A 10968-nucleotide genomic window follows, 5' to 3' on the forward strand; every position below is an offset into this window, starting at 1 on the left:
TTACAACCTTACTCCTATCTTGAAGAAAGGGTACTTGCTTCCCTTTCACTTCATAGGTATATGAAAACCCAGTTGTGTAAGCACCCATAACCATGAATATTATACCAACTCCCTATGGTTAGTGCATCAATAATGTAAGTGTAACACTCATCCATGTGGCAGTCATAAGGCATTTAGGTAAGGTTTTACTAACACTGGCATCCCAGACCATTAAGATCTATCCATGGCCTCAAAATGATGTATTTCCTTTACTCAATAGAACACTCATCATTTCTCTCCCCCAATCATCAAATTTTTTCTCTTCATTCTGAATGAGAAATCAATCAACAAGTCACCATTTTAAATGTTAGAAACAAAAATTAGTCAACAAAGTTAAGCTATTTAATAGAAAAGTGCAGCTGATCGATGATTAATTTAAATTGGGCTATTGAGGAAACATGTTGAAACTTGAAATTTGTATTTATTATGTCCCAATTGTGCAACCTAGAACGATTTATAACTCTATGTTGATCGATAACACAAAGTTATTGCAAAAACAAACATTTTTATCAATATCAAAAGCCATCAATTTATTCAAAATGAAATTGATGTTGAACTAAGGGACATTTTTGTGTGAATGTACTGGTAGGTTACATTGCTTGGGAAAACGCTTGAGTACCTCCCCTCATTTTATGGGTGTTACTCGAGGTAAACCCTAGAATATTTGGGGCACAGGGCTTGAAGCCATTAGAACAATATGTCTGTTAAGAGGTCATTATGTCACTTGTGGGAATTGAATCAAGGTGGGGAGGTTAACAACATTCCTTCCAACCACCTGAGCTAGATCCAATTAACTACTGAAGAAATAACTTACGAATTAATGTTTTGTTATCAAATAACACTAATATGTCATGAGCATATCTATCTCTTCACATTATTTTCTAAAGACTCCTATTTTTCCATTAAATAATCTATAAAATCATGTTCAAAGCTAGCTTTTGTAAGCAGCCAAGCTTTTAATAGGTTTATATCAATATATGGTCTCGTCCCAAAATCAAAGGATCTTATACATATTACACTTGCGCCTTTCCATTTGATTCAGAATGCAGTGTAGCCATAATGGATTCGAGTGGATATTCTCTATATAAAATGTATTGTTGAGGTTGTACCTGTAGTCAATTTGGTATTTCTCCGGGAAGACAAACATTAATCTGCTTCATAATGAATATTGGAAACATGTTTTCCATGTGTGTTTGTAATTGATGTGGCATATGTCAGCCAAAGATGTTGACTTAACATAATAATAATTATAAGGTTGATGTATTATTACTAAAAAGGATCATCAAATCAAATTTTTTTGGTAGTGAAAAAACTACAAGAAAAGTTTGCATCTGATGGATTTGATCCTTCCTGGTGCTTGATAGATCTAGGGATAACATGGATCTAGACTGGTAGAGAAAATAAAAAGCATATATTTCAATGTGAGGAGTCACAACTGCCGAAGGATCCCTCTATACCAGCAGGGATGCAACCATGGGCTGTTGCTCAAGCAATGTTGTTTGGAGGCAGATAAGAAGAATATGGATAGGATTCAGAGGCCTTTCCTTTTTCTATTCACTCAACACATTACCAATCAAAGCCATTCTATTAAGGGAAAGGAAAAACCAAAGTAAATTAAATTCAATTTGAATCCATCAAATAAAATAGACTTCTTTGACTAAGACTAACTCTATCCTAGCTTTAACTGATGGAATGAAAATTTGGCGGCTATGAAAAGTAATGTGCAGCATGCACCAAGCATGGGTACTAGAAATTACTAATTAGAGTATATAAATGTTTTTAAAACCCAAGATGGAAAAATCATATAAAAAGTGAAGGCTCTAGGCTAAACCCACGCGTGTGTCCTAATTGCCTCAATGAGTTGATATGATAAGAAATGCTGAGATGCATTTGGCTTAGATACCAATAACAGTCATACCTATTTCAATGAGATTTTAGAACCTTGTGTTTCAAATTTCAAGATCCTTGAAATGATCTTTATTTGTCATGAACCCCCTTTCCTTTGATACCAAAATCTTAGAGATGCACAAAGGTTGATTCTTTACCTTAAATAAGCATATGCCCAATGGAAAACCCCGAACACTACTCTTTTTCAAACCCTCTTGATTGATGTCACAAGAGCCAAGGAGACTTCACCTTTTGTAGCCTTTTATACTTCTTTGTGAGACCGACAAAGCCTAATACAAGGCCAAAGGCATGTCAATGAGCTCAAGAATAATATTATATATATGAGCTTAGATGCTAGGAACTTTATATCTTCAGATATGATTCTATATAAACCTGTAACAAAGGAGAAGGAATTTCGAGTGAGACACTATCTCCAAACCAAATTCAATTCAAGGGCGATTTCATAATAGAAGATTTAAACCTAAAGCAACCAAAGCTTCCTGGTTGTAGTCATGACAAAAGGCCTTAGATATAGATCATTTGACCAACAATTTGACAGAGAGCTCTATCCTAGAGATGCTTGATTGATGAGGCCTTGATCTCATTCCCTTTCTAGAATCTTCAACCTAGAATTTTGCAGTAGGAGTTTGAGTGCTTCACAATGACTGATCTTTGAAGAGGAAGGATGTCAAAATTGTCAGAAAACTTCTTGTGATTTCTTTCTTCCTTGCTTGGGCTTGACCTCACCTTAGCTTCGATACCTTGCCCTAACCTTAGCTCTGATACCATTCTAGAGGGGCAAGCTAGAATGGTGCCCCCTGTTGGGCCTACGCTAGGTTAGTACCGCCCAAAACTTATGACATTCTACAAAGAGTTTAATGCCCATAGTCAACACTACAAGCCCAAGACACCAATTCTGAAGAATGTAGTGCAACATAACTAATGACCACCAAATATTAATTTTTTAATAAAAAATACTTAAAAGGAGAAAAAATATCGTAACCCTAGGTCCCTACAAAACCTAACCCTAGTAATTTATGGTAATACTTAATTTTTAAAGTTAAAGTAAAAGTTGACATTCTCCTTATCTTTCCTTTTTGAAAAGAAAAGATAAGGATAATGTCAAATTTTACATAAATTTTTAATATTAACATTAATTGTTTCAGGCTGTTTCAGAGTGGTTCCAACTTCATTCGATTTTGAGAAAGTCACATTTTAGATCCCATTCAAAACTTAGTGGTGATTGTTTGAACCACTTCTTTATAATCAGTCCTAGACTTTGACTTCCACTTTTTCATGTGTATTTATTGCATAATCATATTACTCGTGAGACTTTGAAATAGAAGTTGATCTTTAATCCATTGCAAGCACTTGACCTAGATTAGGGAACCATCAACTACACCTCCCAAGTTGCTCCTCAACATTGAAATTTTCTTTGGAAGCAGGCATTAATTTTATCCATTAGATCATTTTTTCCACTGTGACAGTCCAACAACACCCCTGCCAACCTATGCTTGAAAATCCATCTCATCTTTACTACTACCTTATAAACACTCTTAGATCTTGTGTCTCCAATCTAAAGGAGGAAGAACTAGAAAGGGCCTTCTTGGCCCTCTTCTCAACCCACAATATGCTTAGCTTCTCTCTTGTGCTTACACTCTAGTCTTCTTGCAAACTTCAGAATCGCGAATCTTAAACATAGTTTCATGATGTGCATTCAGGGAGGCATAATTCACCCTTGCTTTGCATCAAATTACCCCCCTAGCATTCCCTTTACCTTTACATGCCTCAATGCAAGGCACGCCAAGTCGGTACCTGCTTAGTTAAATTAGTAAGTTGAGGGATGTCATATATACCCAATGCCACCTGCATGTTCTTCCTCTTCCTATGTCGTAGTGGATGAATAGTCAGCCAGACTAATGAGGATCCCCATTAATAATAACATCTATGTTGGCATCTGAATCAGAATGACGCATTTCCCTTAATTATATGTTTTGGTTTTTTAACAAAAATGGCTAACAGAGATAAAGACCCTCAGATTTGTCTACTTCCTGACCTTGTGCCCATTTTCATGTAGGTTTTTACCATGTCAATGTCCCTTTCTTTCTCAAAACTGCATGAAATTAGCTGACCTATCCATTTCGTAATGCCTTTGGTAAATTTTTCTATCAAATGCTCTGAAGTATATATGAGATCTGAGGGTTTTTTTCGTTGTTGTTGACTTCATATATTTCTACTAACCATGATATGGGTTTGATGCAGAGGATTATGATTAAGGGTTGCATTGGTCGATATATGTTTAGGAGCAGGAGGAGAAGGAGAAAAGTGGTGTTAAGGTTGACAGCTAAAGATGCCTGTGAAAAGAGGAGGTGTGTGGAATGGAGGGTGGCAGGGCTACCAGGGTGGTAGAAATGGAGGATGGGGAGGTCAGGGTTTTCATCATCAAATACCTGTGGTGGGCTTCCTTGTTATCTATGTGGTTATGCCATTGGTTTTTATGGCAGCTAGGTCTCATCACTTTGCATCTACATTTGTAACTGGTAAACTTCTTCTTGCCCTCCTCCCTCGCTAGTAAGCTTCTTCATGCCCTCCTCCCTCGTTAGGTTGCTTCTGTCTCTTTTTTTGGGGTGGGTCAGTGTTTAATTTATCTTTATCGGCAAGCATGCCCTTTCTTAATCTGGTAGTATTACAGTGAAGTGCAAACTTCTTACAACATTCAAGTAAGATCTCCATTACAATGAAGTGTATCTGTCTTATACTATTTCAGAAAGATCCCTTTCATTGAGAACCCAGTGAATAATGTATTTATGTGATTTGAGCCTTGGTGGGGAATTATCACCACCCCCGGTTAACCATTGAACCAAGAACCCATGGACCTGCTTCGAAATTTGATTTTCCTTCACCATCCCCAGTTAACCATTGAACCAAAACCCCATGGACCTACTTTGGAATTTGATTTTCCTTTTAGCTTTTTTGCAAGATCTGAAGGGGCAGATGTTATCAAACTTACCTTCCTCACTTATTGTCAAAAGTTTAACACCTCTAGCATTTTTCTAGACATTTTGTGAGTTTTCTTTATAGATTTCCTTTCATTTGATCTATGTGAAGCTTTGAACTCCATCTCTGCATTAACACGGTACAATACCTACCAGGAGAAGCACTCAAGGTTTGTACCTCTCTCATGGAAGAGAAAAGGTTTTACCAATTGCCCCCAGGGTAATTTCCCTTGCCAAAGATAATGAAACCATTGATCCCGATAACAAGAAATAACAATCTTCTTTCCCTTTTTTAACAAAGGGAAATGCATATGATTGGTAAATTTGCTGAGCAATTGCTCGAGGAATTCACTGGGCACTCCTCATTCCGAGGAGGATGGTACTAAGAGTGCACTGGATTCTGCATAAGCTGGATGGGTATTATAAAAATATATTTGTTAAGAGTTCAGTTCAACATCTTACTCATGGGAATTGAATCTTGTGGGAATTGAATCTGGGTGGGAAGGGTAACAATCATTCTTCCCATCCACTCATTATCCAAGCCAGACCCACTTTCCATCCATAAAGCTAAATCCACTTCTCATCAGTCAAGCTAAAACTAGTTCTGATCCACCCAACCTAGACCCAATTCACAACAACAATCTTGTTCACCAGCTACTTTCTGCTATACATATCATTTTCACACTGTTCCCACAGTGTTCAGAGCACATTGGCCAAAACAAACGATAGATATTATACACACCATTTTATTATTGATGTGTAATGAAATCTTGATCTTAGCATATGCATGATAGCAAAGAAGCCTCCTTTTTAGTGTTTTAGTATTTTTATAGATATTCTTCTCCATTAAGTCTTTTTACCTAAACTTTTATGTGTTTTTTGTCATTTAAAATAGTAGGGCACAACTTCTTAGGAGATGGATATATTATAATGGTATTCTCTTTCCACATCTTGAAAATCAATTCTATTTTTCTATGGCCATTTTGTTCTTTTTCAGGATCTGGGCAATGCACTTGCACTTACGTTAGTCTAATCCCAGAAAATAAATAGTGTCCCTAAACTGAAATTTAATCGACCTGAGTGGATTGAAATAGAGAGGAATTATTGAGGATACTGGAGCTCTGTCATATGTTTAAAATCACTCTTATCTATTTATCTGTGGGGTTCACAGGAACAAAGGAGGCAAGGAGGCAAGTATAAGAAACCTACTACATTTGGATATCTTAAATTTGCTTTCTCCCCTATTGAGCAGAGAATTGAAAATAAATTTTATTTACTGGGTAGGTGATTGATGTCATAATAGCTAACACAAAGGACTTGGGAACTCTAAACTTAAATATTGTTGGATGGAATGATTTATCTTCCTCATGGGTATTAGAAAATCCCTCCAAAGTAAACCAAAGGGATATTACTAACTCTGAGGTACAATTGGTGAATATTTTGGTTATTTTTTCTATTGAACATGTAAGGAAACCTGTGTGATGATGATCTATGTAGTTGAGTAGGGTTGTATTAAGAAGGAAGTGAAAACTGACATTGGCAGGGGTGCTTCTCCATTTCTAATGGTGTACATCAACAGAGGCAAACGACTCTTGGAGACAGCTTAGAAAAGTTGCATTCACAACAAGATGGTGTGATCCTGAATGAAGGTAGGTTTTGATTTTCCCTGGTTAACTAATTTGTGCTGTTGGTAGCCTACTGTAATGTAATGTCTAGTCAAACTCTCAGGACAATGGTTATTGTAATGCATACCATTTGCAGCTTGAAGAAATTCCAACAAAAGTTTTGCGGAGGGTAAAATTCTTTGCTCCACTAGATTGCTACTTTTTGTTCTCATGGAAAAGGGAATTGTTATATTCTTTTCCAAAATCCTTTTTGAATGTTACTTCTCCAATAGAAAAATTTTTATATTTCTTAGATTCTAGCATAGTATGCTTTGATTTATAGTAGTTTAATGCTTACAACAATTGAGACAAAAGAGGAGGGAGAAAAGGTCAACAGAGCTGATCCAACAAGATGAAGAAGAATGAGTTGAGCTTGAAAACACAGCAATTAAACATTCCAAGGAGGTAGATTCTGCTGTCCTGGGAAAATACAGCATTTGGAGGTGGGAGAATGAGAATGAGAATTCTGACTCCACTGTTAGATTGATGCAAGACCAACTGATCATGGCTAGGGTGTATTCAAGCATTTCCTAGGCTAGGAATAATCTTGATTTATACCAGGAATTGATGCTTTGTATTAAAGAATGTTAGCGTACATTGGGTGAGGCTAATGTAGATTCTGATCTACCTCAAAGGTAATAGTTTTTGCATTGGCTGCTTCTAAATCAAGAGTAGTAAGTGCTTCCATTTGCATTTGGTGTTCATATCCTTTGTTTCTTTTAAATTTGCAGTCTACGTGTCAATCTTTTTGCTTTTCATTCTCTTTCTCAGGGCCAATAATTGATATGAATGTTTCAGTGCACCTGAAAAGATCAAGGCTATGGGTCATGTCCTATCCAAGGTTAGAGAACAATTTTATGACTGTGCGATAGTAACAAAGAAGTTGCAAGCCATGCTTCAGCCTGTAGATGAGCAAGTAAGGACCTTGAAAAAGCAAAGTACATTTTTAAGTCAGCTGGCAGAAAAGAATGTTCCCAAGGCCTTGCACTGTCTATCCATGCGATTGACCATAGATTATTACTTGCTTCCTCTTGGAAAGCAAGAATTTCCTAAAAAGGACAAGTTGGAGGAACCGACTCTTTATCACTATGCATTATTTTCTGACAATGTATTGGCTGCATCTATGGTTGTGAATTCAACTGTCATGAATGCTAAGGTGAAGTGTTATTAATTTAAAATACTCTAAAGTTTGGAAGTCCAATAGTTTTGTTGCATTTTACATTTAATATTTGGATCTCATTGTAGGTGATTTACTTGTGTTTGCAGGAATCTGAGAAACATGTATTTCATCTCGTCACAGACAAGTTAAATTTTGGGGCCATGAAAATGTGGTTTTTACTTAATCCCCCAGGGAAAGTTGCGATACATGTAGAAAATGTTGATGATTTTAAATGGCTCAATTCCTCCTATTGCCCTGTTCTTCGCCAACTTGAATCCATAGCTATGAAAGAGTATTATTTCAAGGCAAATCACCCAACTACACTCTCAACAGGTTCCTCCAATTTGAAATATAGAAATCGTAAATATTTATCCATGCTAAATCATCTTCGTTTCTATCTTCCACAAGTTTATCCCAAACTGGACAAGATCCTTTTCTTGGATGATGATATTGTGGTGCAGAAAGATTTGATGCCCTTGTGGTTAGTAGGTCTTCATGGAAAGGTTAATGGTTCAATGGAAACTTATGGAGAAAGCTTTCACCAATTTGAAAAATACCTTAATTTTTCCAGTTTGCACATAGCCAAGCACATTGATCCTAATGCTTGTGGTTGGGAATATGGGATGAATGAATTTGATCTCAAAGAATGGAAGAAACAAAATATAACTGGAATATATCACAAGTGGTAGAACATGGTAAGTGTGTAGTGTGGTTTATTTATGTTAATTCCTGTGATGCTTACTTTAAAGTATTTGAAGTAAATCTGAAGTAATTAGCTAGAAAACTTAATGGGTTTTTCTTTGTTCGATTTCTAAGTTTTTATTTTATTGTATGTCAGAATGAGGATAGAGTGTTGTGGAAGCTTGGAACACTACCCCTTGGATTTTCGCATTGGCTGCTTCTAAATCAAGAGTAGTAAGTGCTTCCATTTGCATTTGGTGTTCATATCCTTTGTTTCTTTTAAAGTTGCAGTCTGTGTGTCAATCTTTTTGCTTTTAATTCTCTTTTTCATGGCTGATAATTGATATGAATGTCTCAATGCACCTAAGAAGATCAAGGCCATGGGTCATGTCCTATCCAAGGCTAGAGAACAATTTTATGACTGTGCGATAGTAACAAAGAAGTTGCAAGCCATGCTTCAGCCTACAAATGAGCAAGGACCTTGAAAAAGCAAAGTAGACTTTTAAGTCAGGTGGCAGCGAAGACTGTTCCCAAGAGTCTGCACTGTCTGTCCATGCGATTGTCATAGATTATTAGTTGCTTCCTCTTGGAAAGAGACAATTTCCTAAAAAGGACAAGTTGGAGGATCAGACTCTTTATCACTATGCATTATTTTCTGACAATGTATTGGCTACATCTATGGTTGTGAATTCAACTGTCATGAATGCTAAGGTGAAGTGTTATTAATTTAAAATACTCTAAAGTTTGGAAGTCCAACAGTTTTGCTGCATTTTACATTTAATATTTGGATCTCATTGTAGGTGATTTACTTGTGTTTGTAGGAATGTGAGAAACATGTATTTCATCTCGTCACAGACAAGTTAAATTTTGGGGCCATGAAAATGTGGTTTTTACTTAATCCCCTAGGGAAAGTTGCAATACATGTAGAAAATGTTGATGATTTTAAATGGCTCAATTCCTCCTATTGCCCTGTGCTTTGCCAACTTGAATCCACGGCTATGAAAGAGTATTATTTCAAGGCATATCACTCGACTACACTCTCAGCACATTCCTCCAATTTGAAATATATAAATCCAAAATATTTATCCATGCTAAATCATCTTCGTTTCTATCTTCCACAAGTTTATCCCAAAATGGACAAGATCCTTTTCTTGGATGATGATATTGTGGTGCAGAAAGATTTGACGCCCTTGTGGTGAGTAGATCTTCATGGAAAGGTTAATGGTTCAGTGGAAACTTGTGGAGAAAGCTTTCACCAATTTGACAAATACCTTAATTTTTCCAATCCGCACATAGCCAGGAACTTTGATCCTAATGCTTGTGGTTGGGCATATGGGATGAATGTAGTTGATCTCAAAGAATGGAAGAAACAAGATATAACTGGAATATATCACAAGTAGTAGAACATGGTAATTGTGTAGTGTGGTTTATTTATGTTAATTCCTATGATGCTTACTTTAAAGTATTTGAAGTAAATCTGAAGTAATTATCAAGGAAACTTAATGGGTTTTTCCTTGTTCGATTTCTAATTTTTTCTTTTATTGTATGTCAGAATGAGGATAGAGTGTTGTGGAAGCTTGGAACACTACCCCCTAGATTGATCACGTTTTATGGCTTGAGCCATCCTTTGGACAAGTCTTGGCATGTGCTGGGTTTAGGATATAATCCTAGCATGGACCATTCAAAGATTGACAATGCAGCTATTTTTCATTACAATGAGAACATAAAACGTTGGTTAGAGCTTCCAATGATGAGGTACAGGACTTATTGGACAAAACATATAAATATGATCATCCTTTCTTACAACAGTGCAATATAAATGAATAGTTGTGACCTCAATATTCATACTGCAACAGATTGTTAGATGTAAAGTGTAAAGGCCCTTGATTTTGGAAGTCATGTCTGTCTCTATTCATCTTGATAATTCATTCTGATTCATTTGTTTTTGGAGTTCCACAGAAGGTTTCTAGTTTATGGCTTAATGAGTCAGGTTTTTGGAGGTCTAGTGGCCTAGTGAGGTTTAAGATTTACAAATTCTATGTCCTCATTGTATTCCTTCATAGTTGGAAGTAAACTCCTATATAAGTATTCCTTGCATTTGCCTGGCTTCCTCCGAGGAAGAACGGCCACAAAATGAAGAATCAAGCCCAGATGAAGAAGAGGATGACCAGGAAGAGCTCAAATCTGTAACTTGGCTGACAACGGATGACGACAAAGATGATGAAGACAATCAGCTGGTGAGTGCATTAAGCACAAACGATGATCAAGATACTTCTGCTAGTGATGATCAAGATGCTTCTGTCGAAACTGATGACGAGGTAATTTTTTCAAACTCTATTTCTTTTTGCACTCCCTTTATTTGTCTTTGGTGCTTTTCAAAGCCCTTTTTTCTTAAAATTTTATCATTTTGTCCTATCCCCCCTCTGCTTGTCTTTGGCACACCATGCAAGTTCGAGTCTTCCATTCTGTGTGGTCTATGGTAGGCAGTGATTGCTATGAGTAATAGAGGTAAAAACTATAAATCCAACATGCTAATGCAGCA

The 10968-nt window shown here is 36.5% G+C and overlaps 1 pseudogene; it reads left to right on the forward strand.

The window, feature by feature from the left end:
• Positions 1-4276: 4276 nt before the first annotated feature.
• LOC149208190 (polygalacturonate 4-alpha-galacturonosyltransferase-like) lies at positions 4277-10253 on the forward strand (annotated as a pseudogene).
• Positions 10254-10968: the final 715 nt, after the last annotated feature.

The sequence above is a fragment of the Pinus tabuliformis genome, chromosome 1_2 (assembly GCF_031772625.1).
Source record: "Pinus tabuliformis cultivar Carrire ecotype Pingquan chromosome 1_2, CPIR1, whole genome shotgun sequence".
Lineage (NCBI taxonomy): Eukaryota > Viridiplantae > Streptophyta > Pinopsida > Pinales > Pinaceae > Pinus > Pinus tabuliformis.